This window comes from Mastigoproctus giganteus, chromosome 10 (genome assembly GCF_048544385.1).
Source record: "Mastigoproctus giganteus isolate SK-2022 chromosome 10, ASM4854438v1, whole genome shotgun sequence".
NCBI classification, from domain to species: Eukaryota; Metazoa; Arthropoda; class Arachnida; order Uropygi; family Thelyphonidae; genus Mastigoproctus; species Mastigoproctus giganteus.
Genome location: NC_143584.1, coordinates 47943919 through 47960623, shown reverse-complemented (window position 1 = coordinate 47960623; position 16705 = coordinate 47943919). Strand labels below are relative to the sequence as shown.

At 37.2% G+C, this 16705-nt stretch overlaps 1 protein-coding gene across 1 annotated transcript in view; it reads right to left on the bottom strand.

Moving 5' to 3' along the window:
- The window catches only part of Polr1A (RNA polymerase I subunit RpI1), a 476971-nt gene that overhangs the window by 242385 nt on the left and 217881 nt on the right, over nt 1-16705 (bottom strand). The window lies entirely within an intron of this gene.

The following is a 16705-nucleotide window of genomic DNA, read 5'->3' as shown; positions in this document are numbered from 1 at the left end:
ATTATTATGATTATTATTATTGTGTAAGAAATTATATGTAATATTTAAAAATTTTTCCCAACATTTCCTTTGATGTGCAAAGTTGCCTATGACTGACATCTTTTCATGCCAGGTCATTATAACATTTCTTCTTGAATTAATGACTATACCCCATTTGCAAATACCCATCACACAGAGTTGAAAATTGGCATGAACTTTGTCAGACGTACAGTTATGATTTCAAAGATTAAATTAGACATACCAGAAATGACTACATTTGGATATTAAAACATACATGCAACATACACAATAATAGGTGTGAAACATTCAAATTGTATCTGAGGTGGGAAGAGGTTTCTTACCTCTTTTCAATGAATGCCTACTTCAGATCCAGGAATGTCACTAGGTACTCATTGCTACACATGTAATTTTAATTCTTGTTAAATATCTACCATCCCTAAACCTGCCCTCTCAAGAACTGGTATCAAATGGCAAGAAGGGAGAAAAATATCCAGTTATGAGTAAAGTACTATTCCCATAATTTAAAAAGTGTCAGGTCTGATTAATATGAAAGCTGAACATGAGAAAAGGGGCAAGAAATTATCTTTCTTGAAAGTATTCTATTAGGACTGCCTTTGCACTTTAACTGGTGTGTGGTGGTGTTGTATAAAAGTAGCCTACTCCAAGATACGCAGTATCTAGTGAATAACATTCTGCTGTAGAGTGCCTATCATTAGCCATTGTTTAACAACTTCTAGCCATATGAGAAGCAATGCAAACTTGAGAACTGATTTAGACTGCCATCCTGAAACACCACCTCCTGTGGTGTTTCATTATCTAATAAAATGAAAATGAGTATCACTACCATAATAAATGAAATTAAGGAGTGGGGGGGGGGGGTGGACTTCATGCTTTATTTCCTCAGGGAACACGACACTCAAAAAAAGTATTTCAATCACTATTATCCAGCCAGAGGTGGTAGTAGTAGTAGTAGTAGTAGTAGTGGCACTTGATGCAAGAAAGCAGTGTAGGAGCTTATGCAGCATCAGCCAAAAAAAAAAAAAAAAAATCACACCATACCCTCCAATTGCCTGTCCAGTTCCTCCTTAAATTTATTTAACCTATCAACTTCCACAACGACAGATGGAAGTTTGTTCCAGCAATTAACCACCCGCTGGCTAAAGGCAAATTTCCGCACATCTATTCTACATCTATCCTTTCTTAATTTGAACTTATGTCCCCGTAGGTTCGTATTCTGAACAAGTGGGAGGATCCCATCAGAATTCAGCGTGCTCAACCCATTCAAGGCCTTATAGACCTCAATCAGATCACCGCGCAGGTGCCTAGTCTCCAGCCACTGCAATTTGCAGAACTTAAGCCTCTCTTGGTAAGAGGATCCCTTCATTCCCCTCACCAATCGTGTTGCTCTTCTCTGTACACGCTCAAGCAAATCTACATCCTTCCTAAAATGAGGCCTCCAGACCTGTACGCAGTACTCAAGGCGTGGTCTGACCTATATGATCCAAACACAAAATTTGGGGGGGGGGATTGCACAAAACTAGACTCAATAACATAACATATGCCATGCACACCACAGTTAAAATAAACATAACATATAAAACGAAAATCTGAACATTAATCCAGCGAATCAACAGGTCTAAACCAAATAGAATATGCATACTAACCTTAAACAAAAATCCTAAATTAAAGAAGAGACTAAATGATATATAAATGGAAAAAAATCAAAATATAATGAAAATGAGGGAAGGACATGAAATTATAAACTAAAGAGAACATTGTCAGTTGAGTCAAAGAATATGAGAAAAAGATCACAAAGAAGAGGATGGGGGGAAAAATTATAATAAACCATATTCTTCCATATCAAAAGTAACTTTACAATAAAGACATGTAGTTATGTCTCCAAGGCTATTATAGAATAATAAAAGGAAAATAAGATATACAAAGTGTCCCCAGTGGTGCATTTACACTATTCGGGGATACACATCCCCGGTAGTGTAAATGCATGACTCCCTGCTCAAGGAGACATGCACTCACATCCTCAGGAAGAGGTGCCACTTCCTCATTAAATGAAATTAAATAGACAGTGAACTCAAAAGCACCATCTCATTAGGGAATACCAGAATTATTTATATTTTGTTAATTCTATTTATAATGATTTTGTTTTAAGGTTAATTTGCATATCTGTGTTTGGTTTAGACCCATTGAATGGCTGCTTTACATTAATTTGAATTATGAATTTCATATTCGTTTATTTTAACTATAGAGGTTGGTGGCCATAGTATATGTTACATTTCTGAGCTTAATTTGTTATTTTTCAATTTGTTATTTGTATTGTATAGAAAAATTAGTTGACCATTGCCTGGATAGCAGTCAGCAACTGAAACATGATCCTTTAGGAGTGTTCAAGAAAATGAGTGAAGAGTGTCACTACGATATAAATATTTACCAATGTTCAATATCATACAATATTCTCTGATATTTCTTTTATATTAAATTTTCCTGACCATTTAGTGGTTCTGACTTTGGTACAGAAACATCACATATTAGTACTACAAGCTGATGATTAAACTTTAGTTCAATTGGTGCATAAAAACAGTGGTGTCAGAACAGTGAAGCATGTCTCCCAGTATTTCAGAAGGCCATGGTATCATTCTAGTCAGCTAACAAAGGTGAATTCCTCTTAAACCTTGGGGAGGAACAACAAATCAAGCATTACTCAGTGAATGATGGTGGGGGAGAGAACAAGAACAAGTGGAACTGGTTGTTTTTTTTTCTTGGCAAATACACTAATCCACTTCTAAAGTCATACAACAGAACAGAAAGAGAGAAAAAAGAAACTCAGTTGCAGTGATAAGAATACAGTAAGCTTTCAGCGAATGTCACAAAAATAGTGTCTACAAGGCACCCAAAGGTAAGAAGATCACAAAAAAGGAGGCATATCAATTCAGCATATAAAGGAGAAATAATTAGCAAAGCTAATATCAAATAATGTATAACTATTCATCCACTACAATACATGCTGCATATCACAAGTAAAACTGACAAGGATTGCTGTCTTTTAAGTAACAATAAAATAAGAGAAGCAAAGACAACTGCTGAAAAAGACTAAACTCATCCACAGAAGTTCACCAGCTAGACAGACATTTTAATTGAAGATAAATAAAATAAACAAAAATTTTTAATTATTTTAATAATGTTGTTTATGAGAAGAACTATATACTTAATACATTAAGAAACAGATTTAGAAATGCTGCATCTTTTTGTGAAGACACCATATATTTATGTGAAATTAAAAATTGGTTTAAGACATACAGCTGAACGGAAAACAGAAAATTCATAAAAATGCATTAGCCTTCAGCCAGCAGGTAGTTGACTGCTGAAACAAACTTCCATCTGATGTTATCAAAGTGGGTTGAATAAATTCAAGAAAGAACCAGAAACTATTAGAGGGAATGGACAGGGGATATAGGATTTTTTTTTTTTTATGTTGTATAAGCTTGCTTTCATGCATTTTTTACCACTAATAATCTAACTGGATACTATGATGAAACAATAGAGGAACTGATCCAAAAAATAAATGACATCGTATACTTGGATTTCAGAAATGCTTCTGATTGTGTTTCACATAAGACTGCTATATAAACAAGAGCAGCGTGGCATTAAGAGAAAGTTACTGCTGTGGATAGAGAGGTTGAGTAAGAGTAGTTATCAACGGGTACTGCTTTTTGTGTACTGTTATTTTCAATATTTAATGATACTGATGAAGGAACATCAGGTCTAATATATAAGTTTGCAGATAATATGTAGGTTGGTAGAGTTGTTAAATGGCAGTAATCAGAGAATATTCCTGCAACAAGAAGTAAACAAATTAGGCTGGCAGGCTGAGAAGTGGAATGAGTTTAACATTGAAAGGTACTTCATATGAATATCAGTAATCCCAGAGTACCATCTCTGAGTGTGTAGAATGAAGAAGATCTGGGGGTAATTGTGCAGTCAGATGTGAAGTTCTCTGAATAAGATCATCAATACAGCACCATGATCTGTACTGGCAGCCAGTTTGACCTGCTAAGAAAACTTCATATCTGACTTCACAATTGCCCAAGGTCTTTTTTTCATTCTCCACTACCCTGATTATACACGATGCCTTATACAACACAGATGGAATCCTTCCTCTTGCTCAAATTACAAATGAGGGGATCAAGCTGAGGAAGGACGATTGCATCATTGATGTGCTGCTTTCAGCCAGCACATAGTTGATTGCTGAAACAAACTTTCATCTGACATTGCTAAAGTGGGTAGTTTAATTAAATTGAAAGAACTAGGAAAACTATTAGAGAGGGGGGTGGACAGGTGATGTGGAAAGTGTTTTTTTTTTTTTTTTTTGCTGATGCTGTATAAGCTTGCATCACTTTTTTTTTTTTTTTTTTTTATGTGAACCCCAAACACGAGAGGTATTAGAACCTATAGTACTTAGTACTATGCTTGGGTTAGAGGTTGAGAAGACGAGAGAAGATATTTGTTGACATTATATTTGAACTTCTGTAGGTTGTAATTTTCAGGAAAGACATATGAAGGAAGGTTGTTATCAACCTTCCTTCAGTGGAAAACAGCAGTGGAATGAATAAACAAGGAAGATGAAAAGTTGGTTCCGTAAGTTTGAAGTTGGACAGTAAATAGATGTTGGCTGGTGGCAAAACTTGTTCGAACTGTTTTGAAAGATAGAGCGGGAATTATAGAAGACAATTCAGAAGAACAGTGCCCATGTAAGTATCGGTAGAAAAGGCATGCAGCAGAAACAGTACATCTATGAGACAGCGAGTGGAGAGACTCTGTTAAAGATGAGTTATTAATTAACCTAATTGCATTCTTCTATTAAGAATCTAGAAGCCTGAGAGAAGTTTTGGGGGCACCACCCCAGATGTAGGAACAATATTCCATGGTAGGGTGGATTTGCGATTTGTACAGAGTGAACAGCTATTTGGAAGAAAAGTAACGCCGAGAGCAAAAGAGAAAACAAGTTTTTTAGATGCAGAGGAAGCAATATTTGTAATGTGCTTGTGCCAAGAGAAATTAGAAGTGAGGGTAATCCCCAAAAGAGATATATTAACTTGCCTAGAAATTGGAGTGTCATCAAAGATAAGCATAGGAACAGAAGAATCCATTTTGTGAGATATAAAACAAGACTGAGTTTTAGAAGGATTGAAATCAACTAAGTTGTCTTTTCCCCACTGATCGGCATTTAAGGATTTAGTAGCGGATATTCGAGAAGTTGAAGCTGATTGAGCAGAGCAAGGTTTCTCAAAATGGAAAGTGGAATGCAATGTGCTAACATCGGCAAAACTATGGATAGGATTGCCAGTCAATGGAAGAAGTTCATTAATATACAAGAGAAAGAGAGTGGGGGAAGGAACTGAACCTTAAGGGGGAAGGAACTGAACCATGTGTTCTAACTTCTCCACCAGCATTAGTGGAGAAGTTAGAACACAGAGACCCATCTAGCATCATCCTCAGTGAGTGAACAGAGAGAAAACTGGATAACCAATTACAAAAATCAGTTGGCAAACTGTAAGATAGAAGCTTGTTTAGAAGACCTTTATGCCAAATACGATCAAAAGCCTTTGAGATGTCTAGAGCAACTTCTTGTATTTCACCAAACTTTTCCATTGAATTTGTCCATAAATGGGTAACATAAGCCAAAATATCACCAGTGGATCGACACTGATGGAATCCATACTGGGGAATGTTGATCAGACGGAAAGTTTCTAGGTAGTTTAAGAGTTGCCGATTAATTGATTTCTTCATTAATTTAGAAAGAGTAGAAGTAATTGCAATGGGATGATAATTGGATGGGAGGGATTTGTCACCTTTTTAGAAACTTGCTGGATATGAGCAAATTTCCAAGCAGAAGGAAAAACACCTTTGGAATAAGAAAGTGAAAAAAGGTGGCAAAGAACAGGAGTAAGTTCAGGAGCACAGATTTCGAGAACAAGTGGAGAAATACCATCTTGACCTAGAGATTTCTTAGCACCGCGATTCGTCAAAATCCTTCTGACATCCTTTTGGCAGAAGACCACGGGAGGCATTGAATGGAGCGTGTTGGGAATGGTGGGAGGTGCTTTACCAAGATCATTAATACATGAGTTGGAAGAAAAATGGGATGCTAGCAGGTCAGCTTTATCCTTGGCTGAAGTGACAACAGAACCATCTGGTTTTGACAGAGGTGGGAGCAGAGATGGGCAAAAGTTGCGGCCAACAGCTTTAGCAAGAGACCAGAATGCTTGGCTACCATTAGGGCAAGAGGCAAGTTTTCTACTCTTAGCCTGTTCAATAACTGCTTTACAACTGTTGCAAGCTTTGGTGTATGCTTGTTTGTTATTTGGTTTTTAGGAGCATTAGCAACTAAGGCCATATTGCTCCGGGATACGCGGTGGTCATTCCTTGACCTTTCTGCATCCTCCGTATTTGGTGGTGACGGGCTCGAACCCCGGTCTAATCAAGAAGCGTGTTTTGGTGTATGCAGAAAATGAAACTGAAGAATTGGAAACAAGCCAATTACGATATGCAACATTCTTCTCCTGAACGGCCTTAGCACATAAATAAATAACCAAGGTTTAAATAAAGACAAGATTTTAAAGTGAAGTGAGCAATAAAGGATTCCATTCCTACAAGAATAATTTCACTGATACGATCTGAGCAAACATTGACATCAGAAGTTTTGAAACAGTAGTCCAACCAGGGAAAAGAAGAAAAGAAATCTCGCAGATCATCCCATTTTGCATTCTTGTAATGCCAAACATTGGTCCTTGAGGTTGTCACAGACATTCTCTCAGATATGCCAGACAAGCTGTACTTGCTACCTGGGAGTCTAAAATGCTGATGGAACTGATATTTGGGTGACACTCAAGTCAAGTGGACCCAATTTCGGCGAAGTCCGGACAGTCTGTGACAGCCAAATCCTCTGCTTGCACATTCACGATGGTGTGACTGTTAGTAATCCTGGGTATAACCTCCATGCACAAGTACATGGTGGGTGACCACCCAGGTGTGAACCAACGTAAGAAGGGGTCGAGGTGTGGTGCCCACACCACATGGAGGAACACCGCCCCTCTATGTTACCAGGCAGTACTAGGTGGTAGATGACTCTCATCAACTGGTGAAATACCACCACTTTGCTTATTGGAGGCTTGAAGTGGTGGAACCCATGTTTAGTCTCTAGAGCTAAGTTCCGGTCACCCCTTCCCTATCTCTTCCATCATGCACTATGATTGATGACTTTTGAGGTTATGATGAACGTCGTGGCGAGATCCAATATTACTTACATTTCAAGGGTACAGCTCTAAAACGGTGTTCACAGGCTGGCTGCTAGTTAGTACACCGGACCGAACCTATTGGTAACTCACTAGGAGGCTTCCGGATCAGCTAGTGTATAATCTTGCCACCTCTACTAGTGACTGGAGGGAGTCTGAGTAGTGTGTATGTGGGGAGCATTGTCGAAGCCACGTTATGTCAAGGATCTGGGTATATTCTTACCACGTGTATGCCATATCCAAAAATTTCATTACTACATACAGCATGTCCCACCCACTTTTTCTTACTATTGAATACACCATGAATTGTCAAACTAATAGAGCAAGCTTATCTGCGAAAAGATCTAAACCTCCCAAGCACTTCCTAATTCATTTCAGAAATATACGTGGTCTCGATTCTAATCTCAATGATGTCCATTTCCACTTGCAGTCTGCCAAACCCATGCACTTTTTCTGACAGAATCTCAGTTATTGGTTGATTCAACTACTGCTAATCTCAGATGCCCAAATTATTCGCTGTATGATTCCTTTCACCTCAAAGGTGGTACTTCTGCATATGTCCATTCTGATATTCCCTGTCAGAGACCTGGAAATTTGGAATCTCCTCTCTTTGATCTTCTCTGGCTTAAAATCTCTCTACCTCATTGTGTCAAATTCATCTGTTGTCTCTACTGTTCTCCCAGCTCCACTAATCACTTGGAGCTCTTTGACTTCCTCTCTTTGCAACTTGACTTTCTCCAGACCAACTTTCTTAAGAGTGAGGTAATTTTCCTTTGTGATTTTAATGTTTACAACTCCAGCTGGCTTCCGTTTTCTAGTCACACCGACCCAGCAGGTCGAGATGCTGAGGCTTTTGCAATTACTAATGACCTAGCACAGATTGTTCATTTACCTACAAGAATACTGGACAATCCTAATCATACAGCCAATACGCTTGATCTTTTTCTCACAAACAACCCTTCTAAGTACACGGTCGAAGTGAGAGGTCCTTTAGGCACTTCAGATCACAACATGGTGATTGTCTCTTCTCCAATGGAACCTTTATCTCATGGCTATTCCGAACCTCGTGTTGTTTGGCATTACAAGAATGCAAAATGGGATGACCTGCGAGACTTCTTTTCTTCTTTTCCATGGTCGGATTACTGTTTCAAAACTTCTGATGTCAATGTTTGCTCAGATCATGTAAGTGAAATTATTCTTGCAGGAATGGAATCCTTTATCCCACACTCCACTTTGAAATCTCGTCCTTTATCTAAACCTTGGTTTTCCAATAAATGTGCTAAGGCTGTTCAAGAGAAGAATGTTGCATATCCTAATTGGCTTGTTTCTAATTCTTCAGTTTCATTTTCTGCCTACACCAAAGCTCGCAACAATTGTAAAGCAGTTATTAATCAGTCCAAACTAAAGTTTGAACAGGCTAAGAGTAGAAAACTTGCTTCTTGCCCTAATGGTAGCCGAGCATTCTAGTCTCTTGCCAAAGCTATTGGCCGGCAACTTTTGCCCATCTCTGCTCCCACCTCTGTCCAAACCAGATGGTTCTGTTGTCACTTCAGCCAAGGATAAAGTTGACATGCTAGCATCCCATTTTTCTTCCAGCTCATGTATTAATGATCTTGGTAAAACACCTCCCACCATTCCCAACATGCTGCATTCAATGCCTCCTGTTGTCTTCCATCAAAAGGATATCAGAAGGATTTTGATAAATCTTGATGACAAAGCTCCAGGTCCTGATGGTATTTCTCCACTTGTTCTCAAAACCTGTGATCCTGAACTTACTCCTATTCTTTGCCGCTTTTTTCACTTTCTTATTCCAAAGGCGTGTTTCCTTCTGCTTGGAAATTTGCTCATATCCAGCCAGTTCCTAAAAAGGGTGACAAATCCCTCCCATCCAATTATCATCCCATTGCAATTACTTCTACTCTTTCTAAAGTAATGGAGAAATCAATTAATCTGCAACTCTTAAACTACCTAGAAACTTTCCGTCTGATCAACGTTCCCCAGTATGGATTCCATCAGTGTCGATCCACTGGTGATATTCTGGCTTATGGATTACCCATGTATGGATTAATTCAATGGAAAGGTTCGGTGAAACACAAGTAGTTGCTCTTGACATCTCAAATCTTTTGATCGTGTTTGGCATAGAGGTCTTCTAAACAAGCTTCCATCTTATGGTTTGCCAACTGTTTTTAGTAATTGGTTATCCAGTTTTCTCTCTGATCGCTCACTGAGGGTGATGGTAGATGGCTCTCTGTCTTCTAACTTCTCCACTAATGCCGGTGTCCCCCAAGGTTCAGTTCTTTCCCCCACTCTTTTCCTCTTGTATATTAATGACCTTCTTCCATTGACTGGAAATCCTATCCATAGTTTTGCCGATGATAGCACATTGCATTCCACTTTCCATTTTGAGAAACTTGTCCTGCTCAATCAGCTTCAACTTCTCGAAAATCTGCTACCAATTCCTTAAATGCCGATCTTCAGGTAATTCTCCAGTGGGGCAAAGACAACTTAGTTGATTTCAACCCTTCTAAAACTCAGTCTTGTCTTATATCTCGCAAAAAGGATTCTTCTGCTCCTATGCTCATCTTTAGTGACACTCCGATTTCTAGGCAAAATGATATATCTCTTTTGTGGATTACCCTGACTTCTAATCTCTCTTGGCACAAGCACATTACAAATATTGCTTCCTCTGCATCTAAAAAACTTGGTTTTCTCTTTCGCTCTCGTTACTTTTCTTCCAAACAGCTGCTCACTCTGTATAAATCGCAAATCTGCCCTGCCATGGAATATTGTTCCCACATCTGGGGTGGTGCCCCCAAAACCTCTCTCTCAGGCTTCTAGATTCCATTTAGAAGAGGGCAATTAGGTTAATTAATAACTCATCTTTAACAGAGTCTCTCCACTCGCTGTCTCATAGATGTACTGTTTCTGCTGCATGCCTTTTCTACCGATACTTACATGGGCACTGTTCTTCTGAATTGTCTTCTATAATTCCCGCTCTATCTTTCAAAACAGTCCAAACAAGTTTCGCCATCAGCCAACATCTATTTACTGTCCAACTTCAAACTCACAGAACCAACTTTTCATCTTCCTCATTTATTCATTCAACTTCCGTTTTCTGGAACAACCTTCCTTCATATGTATTTCCTGAAAATTACAATCTACAGAAGTTCAATGTCAACAAATATCTATTTTCATCTTCTCAACCTCCAACCCAAGCACAGTGCTAAGTACTATAGGTTCTAATACCTCTCGTGTTTGGGGTTCACATAAAAAAAAAAAAAAAAAAACACGAGGTTGGTAATAGCCATGAGATAAAGGCGCCACTGGAGAAGAGACAATCACCAAGTTGTGATCTGAGGTGCCTAACGGACCACTCACTTCGACCGTGTACTTAGAGGGGTTGTTTGTGAGAAAGAGATCAAGCGTGTTGGCTGTATGATTAGGATTGTCTGGTATTCTTGTAGGCAGTGCTTTTTTTGTAAAAAAAATAGGTGCCGGTACTCATTCTTTGCTACTAGGAAAAATTTTAAATTAAAAGGATATGAAAAGTGCTCTAATGACTAACATGTAGGTTAGTGCAAAAGTATCATTTTAACATAGCCATTACCAAAGTAGTAAAATTAATTAATTAAATTGGCATCATTTTGGTTATCTCATATTGTGCATGCCTTCACAACGAGTTGCCATGGTATTATACTACCTCGAATAGACAACACTTCACCAGTGGAGAAGACTACCGTTATTTATTCTCAGTGGATACCACCACCACCACCACCACCCAGACGGCACCGTTACAAAGCTTGTTGGCTTGTCTTTGGTGGGTGGGCAGGTACCCTGGTGTTGCAATAGTGACAACCCAGTTATGAAGTATAACTTTACAATAACACCAGGGTACCTGCCCACCCACCAAAGAGAAGCCAACAAATTTTGAAACGGTGCCATCTTGGTGGTGGTGGTATCCGCTGAGAATAAATAACAGTAGTCTTCTCCACTGGTGAAGTGTTATTTATTCGAGGTAGTACAATACCATAGCAACTCGTTGTGAAGGCATTCACAATATGAGATATAACTAAAACTATACCAATTTAATTAATTAATTTAACTACTTTGGTATATGGCTACGTTAAAATGATGCTTTTGCACTAACCTACATGTTAGTCAAACCCTTTAAAGTATTCATGTGTAAGGAGTGTACCATATTTAAAATATTCATGTATAAGGAGGCACTGAATCACAATTTGACATCAATAGAATAAATAAAGTGACCAACCATTTCCAAATGGGTGAAAAATTAGGTCCAAATATTGATGAAATATTAATGGGAGGGAGTTTAGTGGAACATGACAATTGCTGTCTTTCAAAAAATGCAAAATCAGAAATGTCCCTGAAGATACATCATATTCAGGGCCATCAGGACATTTCTGAAAGTGTAAGCTCAGATCATATCAGTAACAATGAATAAAAACTTCATTTTACATTGAAATTTTTTTTTTTTTTTTTTATAAAAAAAAATTTGCCTTTCAAATATGTGCAATAAAAATATTTTTTTCCCAAAATCTGCCTTCTAAAACAGATGTTCATCGTGATATGGTACTTCTTACAAATGAAAAATAAGTTGAATAAAATAATTATAAAAATTTTAATAATATTGTTTCTAATAAAAATCACGCTTAAAATAAGAAACAGATTTAAAACTACAACATCTTTTTACGAAGACCCTATATCTTTCATTGAAATTAGTCTTTGAGGACACTGGGACAAATCAACCCAGCTAGCACACTTTGTATTGGTTTCCAGTAGGTGTCAAGCAGAATTCTCCTTTCTTCCAGCAAAGAAATTATCAGAATCAGTCTGAAAGTAGGCAGTTTTGGTCACAGCCAAGCCACACTCCAGTTCTTCTCACAGGCATTCAATGGGTAAAATCACCCCAGGAACTCATATCTGGTGAGTATGGGCTTGGCACACCCAGGATCGTGAGCTGAATATCATCATTCTTCTCTTTCTTGGTGATTCCTTTCTACTTCTGACTCTTGTCTCTCTACCCCCCCCCCCCATCTCTCTCTCTCTCTCTCAGGGTAACTTGAGAATTTTTTTGGCTGGTGCAGCGTAAGCCTCAGGCTTCCTTGCACCATATGGCTAATAATAATAAGTCCACACTCAGCCAACCAGTCTAGCTTTATGATGTTGTTGTCCACAAACCAGTCCTTCATGAGCCTTGTTTTCAGGGCTCATTTTTATATTATTACCCCAGCATGTGCAGTGCATAATTGTCCAAATTACTACCACCAATAGACCCAGTCTAAACCAGATAAAGCAACACCAAAACATCAAATTTCCACCAAAAAGCTTTGTGGTCAAAATGATACAATCCAATAGGAAGCACTCTCTGGGGAATCTCCATACCCAAACATGTACTGAATGAAACATTGTGTAGCAGGATTCATTTCCCCCACTCCCATTGTGCTAGAGGTCAGAAACACCGGAATACACCTCTGAATGCAATTTCACATTGGTAACAAAGACACTGGGCTCAAGCACAGCTAACCTGCCACTGGTGGAGTTGCTGTAGCCTCTTGGATTTGCTCCATATTTTCAGTAAATAACATGTGTGAGAAATGAACTACCCTCTCCATGGTTCACTTAATGTTTTTCATGAATTTGAAGTTGTCAAGAAAGATTTTTCATTGAGGTATAACTCAGTCTTCCATCTTTGGATAACAACTGCAACAGTAGATTTTGAGAAATGTTACTGTGCATTTAGCTATCATTCCACACTGGGAGCCTGTAAGTTCCAATCCATGACCCAGCTTATGAGTGCTGTTGCACAGGCAAATCCACAAGAATTATACAATAGACTTTCAGAATAATGGCACCTTCAGGGATTCAAGACACCGTTATTTTGATTTTTCCGTTATCTAGAAAGTTTTATTTTTAATAAATTTAATGCGGAAATAATGAGGGTAAATAAGAAACAGATTAAGAATGCAATTTTAATAACTGCACAAAAAAAAATAAACATGTTAACAATCCAATGTTATATTCTTGCATTAATACACTCCTATATTTGCCCATTCTATTTTCTATTATTAAATTAAGTTTATCACTTTAAATGCTGTTCTTTTCTTCTCTGTATGAGGTTTATTAACTTTAAGAGCTATATAAAGGGATTTTGATTTAAAATAAATATAAAACAGCAGTATAATCATTGATATCAGTACAAAATTCACTTTGAAAATGATGAACTTACACAAATACAGTATTCATGTGACTTGCCATTTTCTTTTACCAACACTGAAACACACCTGTGTTGTACTAAAAATCCAATTTCACTGTGCCGTAAGCTCGAAAGTTCCGTTATTTGGGGTGCCATTATTTCGCCAATCTCCTGAGGTTACTTCTGCCACAATACAAAACAGATGTGGAAAGATGTATGAACACTTCTGCCTGTATTGTGTTATTTATCCATAGCCATAAGAATGATGCTTAGTGAATCTGTCACAAACACATTCTCAAAATTCTGTGAAATTTTTCCCGTGTCCTGTCAAATTCTTGGTATACTCCCATATTGCATATATATAAATTTTTTTCTATTTATGGAATGACCACATAAGGTTAGAAGGGGTGAAAATTTGAGGTTCAGATGCACACAGTACCCAGTGGTTTAACCACTTTGCAAGTGGTTAAACCACTGGGTACTGTGTGCATCTGAACCTCAAATTTAACCTTTTCTGTGAAGTGGTTTAACCACTTTGCAAGTGGTTAAACCACTTCACAGAAAAGGCATCTGGTGAGACCACATTTCTGCATATCACTAAAACTGATTTTCCATCACAGCTCATCTATGGGTTCACAAACATATATTGAAGACCTGTATGTGCTTGTTAATTCCACAGACATTAGAAAGAATTCTCAGTGTATCTATGGAGAAATTCTCAAAATTCTTTAAAATTTTTCCTACATTCTATTGCAAATTTTGTACAGGGCATGTGAAATTACGCTCATGGTATTTGCTTGCAACCTTGCAAGCAAATGACCAGTAGATGTTCTACTAAAGTCACTAATTATTTCAATACTACATTATTGACTTGTTTTAGTATTAATACTGACAATATGGTACAAGGAAGCCAGAGACTTTTGCTGAAACAGCAAAATATGTACAGGCGAGAAACATAGGAATTTTTTGCTGTTTCAATCTCAAAATATCAAAATATGATATCAAAAATAATTTTGATATCATATACTTGGATTTCAGGAAAGCTTTTGATACTGTAGCAAGTAGAATAGGAAATGAAGGTTCTAGAATGATGTATACTTTTACAAATGCAAAAAAAAAACCTCTCCCTAAAAACATCCCTCTTCGCTTAAAATTGTTCTTTTTTTTCTAAAATAATCTACAACAATCAAAAAATTAAAATTATTCACATTTTTTAAAAATAGCATAGGTTTAAGCAAAAAATGACTAAGAAGTTTCCCTTTTAATAAATTTATTTCTTTTTCATATTTTCTGTTTTGAAATCAATTATAGGATCTTTATTTTTTTCCACTTTTCCATACTACTGTAAATTAGTTTCATTTTTATTTTACTGTAACTTCAATTATTTTTATGAATTATTTTAATAGATTCAACTTGTCTGTTGAATCTATTTTGCAAAAATACTTTAAACTCATTTATGTGAACAATTACTTTATCACCGTTTTTTGTTTTTATTATTTCAAGTTTTTTAATTGGATAACGCACATTAAGATCTATTGTTGTTGTAGCGAGGTTCTAGGAGCACCAGTGATTAAGGCCATATCACTATGTATACTGTCTGTAAATTGTGTATGTTCTGAGGTCGACTTTCTGTTTGCTGGACTAAAAACAATGCTACTCTCACCTAAGGCCAATTAACTCAGCCATGTTATGAAAAAGACCCATAAAAATTCCTCCTGTGTGGAGTGGATGGCAATCCTACCAACGTTTTGTAGTCATTTTATTAGATACATTTATAAAAACAATTTCTTCAAATATTTTTTTCAAATAACTGAAAAATTATTTGGAAACAATTCATAGCTGAAGTTTATGATGAGGAAAGAAATTTATTTCAAATTTATATGCCAGAAAAGTTTAGCCAAACCTTATCTGTATCGATATTAAAAATTTCAATTTAAAAGAATTGATTTAAAATTAATTTACCATGGATTACAAAATAATACTGAACACTTATTTGATTTTGGTTATAGAAAATAGTTTTAAAACACAGTATTTATTCTGACATATTATTTATCGAAAGTCGCATTAAAATTGGATAATTAGTTAAGAGGTTACAGCAGTTTAAATGAATTATTTTCTTAAAAAATATTTTTTTTTTGATTTTTGTAGATTATTTTAGGAAAATGAACACTACAAAGGGAAGAGCGGTATTTTTAGGGAGAGGTATTTATTTTCTATACTACTGTTAAACATAAGAGTGCTTGGAGCAATGTGGCATTAAGGGCAAGTTGCTGCTATGGATAAAGGGATGGTTCAGTGGGAGAAGACAGAGAGATCATGGATATTGCTCTTCAAGAACTAACATTATTAGTGGAGTCCCCCAGGGTTTTGTGTTGGGCCCACTGTTGTTTTCTATATTTATCAATGATATCAATGAAGATATATTAGGCTTAATGTCCAAGTTTGCAGATGATACAAAGGATTGCAGGGTGGTTAATGATAGTAATGACAGTATAAAGCTGCAACAGGATCTAGAAAAGTTAGGCAGAATGGCTGAGAAATGGCAATTGAAATTTAACACTGACAAATGCAAAGTACAGCACAATGGTAGCAGTAACTCCAGAGTAACATACCGGTTATGTGGTACTACACTCAAAGTAGTGTAAGATGAAAAAGACATAAGGTGATTGTGTAGTCGGATTTGAAGTTTTCTGAGCAGTGCAGACAGGCTGCCAGAGCAGGTCACGGGGTCTTGTCAATGATATACAGGAATTTTGTTAGCAGGGATAAGGAGGTATATATCCCATTGTATAAGGCTATGGTCAGGCCACATCTTGAGTACTGTACACGGGTCTGGAGGCCTCACTTTAGGAAAGAGCTGCTGGATTGATTACAGAGAAGGGCAACAATATCGGTGAACAGAAAAATGGGGTGCTCTTACCAAGAAAGGCTTCAGTTCTGCAAACTGCAGTGTCTGGACACTAGGCACCTGCAAGGTGATCTGACTGAGGTGTTTAAGGCTTTGATTGGATTGAACAAGCTCAATGCCAATGGGATTCTTCATCTTGCTCAGAATGCACACAAAGGGGCACAAATTCAAATTAAAGATGGATGCAGAATAGATGTGCAGAAGTTTGCCTTTAGCCAGCAGGTGGTTGACTGCTAGAACAAACGTCCATCTGTTGTTGTGGAAGTCAAAAGTTTA